The sequence below is a fragment of the Ornithorhynchus anatinus genome, chromosome 17 (genome assembly GCF_004115215.2).
Source record: "Ornithorhynchus anatinus isolate Pmale09 chromosome 17, mOrnAna1.pri.v4, whole genome shotgun sequence".
In the NCBI taxonomy this organism is placed as follows: Eukaryota; Metazoa; Chordata; class Mammalia; order Monotremata; family Ornithorhynchidae; genus Ornithorhynchus; species Ornithorhynchus anatinus.
This window is the reverse complement of record NC_041744.1, coordinates 16,486,416-16,491,657: the sequence shown is the minus strand read 5'-3', so window position 1 is coordinate 16,491,657 and position 5,242 is coordinate 16,486,416.

The window sequence follows — 5,242 nt, the reverse complement described above, 5'->3', positions numbered from 1 at the left end:
GTTGCAGATGAAAAATGGGGAAAGAAATAGGACAGTATTTTGGAAATCCTTGTCGTTAACCCAAAACACAAAATTTTTCAAACTGTAAACTTTCAACAATCTTTTTAGATTCTAAAATGTGTCTGGGTGACAGAAACATTTCTGGGGAATGTTTTATCTCTAGTCTGTTAGTTGCTGCCTAATGAAAGTATCTTCTGAGACTGTGTAAGCCTGGCTAGTAACGCTGGGTCCACAAAACACAAATTGAAGATGAGATTTGACAGTCGTCTCGATTTTTGAGACCGCCGTCATTATCTGCTTTGTTAATGATTATGGTATTTGTTAAGCACCTACTATGTAGCAAGCGCAGTTCTAAGCATTGAGCAAAGCTTCAAAGTCTGGACTAATCAGATGAAGCAGAAACGTGTCAAATAACCACTTCTTTGAGTTGCATAAATACCATCTAAATGACCTTAGGTAAATAATAGTAATAATAATTGTAGTATTTGTTAAGTGCTTACTGTGTGCCAGGCACTGTACTAAGCACTAGGGTGGATACAAGCAAATCAGGTTGGACACAGTCCTTGTCCCACTTGGGGCTCGCAGTCTTAATCTCCTTTTTAAAGATGAGGTGACTGGGGCACAGAGAAGTGAAGCGACTTGCCCATTGCCACTCAGCAGACAAGTGGCAGAGCTGCGATTAGAACCCACGGCCTTCTGACTTCCAGGCCCACGTTCTATCCACCACGCCAGGCTTCTTCGATTCATTTCTCTGTGCCTCAGTTTCCCGTCCTGGGGCCATTCTGCTTCTTAACATTGTTGGACTAAGGTGAAGTTTGGGCAGTGCCCATAACACTCTTAGGTTGGAAGAAAAGAATCTACTTCTCTATCTTCCCTTCCCCAGCAAGTTCCCCAACATGAGAGGCAAGAATTAGCCTTTACCAGCTCTTCTTTGCTGCCAATCTTCAGGAGCTCGGACTTCTCCTGCACGCAGAACTCACTGCTGGAAGCCCAGTTCTTCCACCCGTCAAAGAAGAGGTAACAGCTTTCTCCGTTCATTACCCAGGGTTCCAGACAGAGGCTGCAGTTGGATTCTTTGAATAAAAATGAGTCCCGTTACCTGCGGCATTCCTGTATTTCAACTCTGTTGCTTCTCCCAGCCTAGAATTTGTTTGAGCGTCTGTCTCCCCTGTTCGCTTGTCAGCTTCTTGAGGGCAGGGGTCCTGCCTACGTATGCTATTCTACTCTCCCAAGTACTTAGTACAGAGTGAGAGCGCAATAAATGCCACTGATGGATTGAAAGTGGGCAAGGAAAGAGGCCTCTTTTTAATGTTTCAAATGGGGACCATTTTAGATGAGATAACCGCTTCACAGTTTCCTCACAGAGTTATTACTATTAGTATGTTAATGAAGATTTCTTGTCATTTATGAAGTGCCTTTGGAAAGCTGAGCATTGAACACATGTAGAAATACTCAGAGTATTAGAATTGAATTGGTAATTATGAGCTTGGTCCAGGTGGGCACTACAAAAAAAAAAGAGGGTCCTAGCACCATCTTGGGGACTCAGGGACAATTAATTTCCATCCTGACCCTACCCCTGACTCCTGGCCTGTTACTAAAACGTTATTTGCCCTCTCTCTGATCTCAGTCGATCCATCTGGGTTATGGGAGATTTATACAGCGGGGCAGCTTCTAACCAAGCCTTGGAAATCAGTAATCAATCAGTGGTATTTATTTGAGTGCCTACTGTGTGCAGAGCACTGTACTAAGCACTTGCTCCCTTTGGGCAGGTAACATGCCTATCAACTCTGTTGTATCGTTCTCTCCCAGTGTATAGTACAGCGTTTTGCAAGCAAAAAGTGCTCAATAAATACCACTGATTGATTGGGAAAGCACAGTGAAAAATAGGAATTAGCAAACCAGTGCTGTGTCATCCTGTCCTCACTGCCCGATGGCGTTTAACCCATTCACTTGGGGCTGCTTCTGTCCCCCGCTCGATCTTTACCTGGGCTAGTGGACATCTGGATCTGAACTTGGCACACCTGCAGCCTTTCAGAGCAGACACGCTGTTGAAGAGAGAGGTTTGCCAGGATTTCTTCCTGCTTGCCGATGAGTTCCGATGCCTGAATGACTTGAAACAGAACCCAAAACAATCCACCTGATCCTGCAAAGATACTAAATCTCCTTGCCTGACCAAATCACAAGAAATCAGACTTGGTGGTCTCTAAGGAGGCTTCAAACTGTTCCCCTGCTGCCAGGAAAGGTTTGCTCACACATCATCCTGGCAAACTGGAATCTACCCTATTTTAAAAGATTCCCCAGAAAAGGTGGTTCCATGGCTCTGGCTGTTTTCATTAAAATCACATCTCCTCCAAGAGACCTTCCCCATTTAAGCCCTCATTTTCCCTACTCCGTCTGTGTTACCGTTGTACCCTATATTAGCCTCCCCCTCAGCCCCACAGCATGTATGTGCTTATAGGTAATTGAGTTTAATATCTCCCTCCCCCTCTAGATTATGACCTCCTTGTGGGAAGGGGACATGTCTACCGATCCTGCGGTTCCACGGCTCTGGCTGTTTTAATTTCCTGGTTCAGGGCTCGGCACACAGTAGGTGTTCAATAAAAACACAGATCGATCGATCGATCGATCGGTGGCACTCTGATCTTCCAAGGCACTTCAAAGTTTGGTGGACTTTCATTGGATTGTGTATGGCAACACCATGTGTGAGGTCATTAGAGAAGCAGCCTAAGCACGTGCTTGCGAGTCAGAGGTCATGGGTTCTAATCCCGGTTCCGCCACTTGTCAGCTGTTAAGATTAGACTGTAATCTGTTAAAATTGGACTCTAAACCCGTCACTGGGCAGGGAATGTCTCTATCTGTTGCCGAATTGCACATTCCAAGCTCTTAGTAGAGTGCTCTGCACATAGTAAGCGCTCAATAAATACTACTGAATGAATGAATGAACTATGTGACTTTGGGCAAGTCACTTAACTTCTCTGTGCCTCAGGGACCTCATCTGGAAAATGGGGATTAAGACTGTGAGCCCTACGTGGGACAACCTGTTTACCTGCTATCTAACCCAGTGCTTAGAACAGTGCTTGGCAAAAAGTAAGCGCTTAACAAGTACCATCATTATTATTATAATAGGTCACACTCTGGTGAAACTAATTTAGGTGAATCATTCAGTCACATTGGATTAGAAGGATGAGCTAATTTCCCTGGCTAAATGGGACCAACCCCTAATCAGGTCACAATAATAATAATAATAATAACTGTGATATTCTTCAAGCACTAACTATGGGCCAAGCACTGTACTAAGCTCTGGGGTTGAGCATAGCCCTTGTCCCATATGGTACCATCAATCTAATTAGAAGGGAGAAGTTATTGGATCCTATTTACAGCTAAGGAAACTAAGATAGAGAGAAGTGAAATGATTTGCCCAGGGTCATACAGCAGACAAGCAGCAGAGCTGGCATTCAAAGTAGGGTCCTCTTAGTCCCACACCCATGATTTTTTCACTATGCCATGTTGCCGAGAAGGGTCTAAGCCTCTGTTCATCATCGCCAGTGTAAAGAGAAAACCATCTCAATTTCAAGCAGTGACACCCTCGGAGTATAGTGGATAGAGCATGGGCCTGGGAGTCAGAAGGTCATAGGTTCTAATCCCAGCTCTACCTCTTGTCTGCTGTGAGATCTTGGGCAAGTCTCGTCACTCTTCTCTGCCTCAGTTACCTCATCTGTAAAATGGGGATTGAGACTGTGAGCCCGATGTGGGGCAGGGATTGTGTCCAACCCGCTTTGCTTGTATCCACCCCACTGCTTAGTGAAGTGCCTGGAACATCATAACAACTTAACAAATACCACAATTATAATTATTATTCTATTCACAAATAGAATAAAAAAAATGTAATTGCATGCTCAATCAAGTATTCGTATCTGTCAGTCATACTTATTTAGTGCTTACCATGGACAAAGCACTGTACTAAAACTTGGAAGAGTGTAATATAGCAATATAACAGACCCTTTCCTTGCCCAAAGCAAGCTGACAGCTTATGTACACAACCGCTAAGGATGAGCATGAAGAGGGGAAGACAAGAAGCTTCAGAAGATTCAGGATGTTGATAAAGTCAAGTCTAAGATGGAATTTTTAGGGGCCTTTTGAAGGTGGGAATGGTTGAGGTGAAGGAGATTTGGTTGGTGGTAAGGGAGTGATATGAGGGAGGACAGGGAGGTGGGCAAGTTCAGGGCAGAGTACAGCCAGGCTTGAGAAGAGCACCAGGGGAGTATCAGGTGAGGTGAGCTAATAATAATAATAATAAAAATAATAACTGTGGTATTTGTTGAGGGTATACTATGTGGTGAACACTCTTCTGGTCATTGGGGTGGATCCCGAGTACTTGGGTCCCATGTGGGGCTCAGTGTTTAAGTAATAATAATAATACTAATACTAAAGAAAACACTTGTTAATTGCTTACTATGTGTCAGGCACTGTTCTAAGCTCAAGGGTAGATACAAACTAATCAGGTTGGACACAGTTCTTGTCCCAGCTAGGGCTCACAGTTTTAATCCCCATTTACAGTTGAGGTAACTGAGACACAGAGAAACGTCACTCAGAGGACAAGTGGCAGAGCCAGGACTAGAACCCAGGTCCTTCTGGCTTCCAGGCCCATGCTCTAGAAGTTCTATCTTTCTCTGTGACTCACTTATCTCATCTGTAAAATAGAGATGAAGATTGTGAACCCATGTGGGACAGGGACTGTGTCCAACCTGATTAGCTGGTATCTACCCCAGGGTTTAGTACAGTGGCTGGCACAAAGTAAGGGCTTAACAAATACCTTAAAAATGCCAGGTGAGCAAGTCAGCTCCCCAAGGAGCGAGTGAAAAGCGATACAGAGAATGGGATTCAGAACAGAAACTTGTGTCCACCTGTACTAGGGGATGAGAGGGTGATGGAGTTTAAAGCAATGAGGTTGAGACGGAAAAGTCAACCAGGTAAGTGGAGACCAAGGCCAAGTACCATGTTGGTGAAGCCAAGGTTTGAGAAGGTTTCCAGGGATTGGTCATCAGTGTTGAAAGCACCAAACATTCCATTAGCTCATTAGGCTACCTCATCTGTAGTGTGGTCTCAGTGGAGTGAAAGGGGAGAAAAATTGTAAAATATTTTACAAATGCAGATTGTAAAGGGTCAAGAAGAGAACTCGTGAACAGAAAATGAGGGCAGAGGATGTAAACAATCAAGTCAAGGAGATGGACAGGCCTAGGAG